This window comes from Palaemon carinicauda, chromosome 26, assembly GCF_036898095.1.
Source record: "Palaemon carinicauda isolate YSFRI2023 chromosome 26, ASM3689809v2, whole genome shotgun sequence".
Classification (NCBI taxonomy): Eukaryota; Metazoa; Arthropoda; class Malacostraca; order Decapoda; family Palaemonidae; genus Palaemon; species Palaemon carinicauda.
Genome location: NC_090750.1, coordinates 4,234,239 through 4,234,445, shown reverse-complemented (window position 1 = coordinate 4,234,445; position 207 = coordinate 4,234,239).

Below are 207 nucleotides of genomic sequence, written 5' to 3'. Positions count from 1 at the left end.
CTTGATAATCAAAGAATGATCAGATTTCCCAACTGGAGTCCCAACTTTACTTGTTTTAACACTAGGGGATTCAGTGTGTACTTTTTCCAAGCAGTTACTAGACCTATGAGTAGCTTCACTTATGTTTTGCTCACAGCTTGAATCAGAGGCAAAGATCAAAGCTCTCAGTAGGAGGAACAGGATTTATAAAATAAATATTTCTTTTTT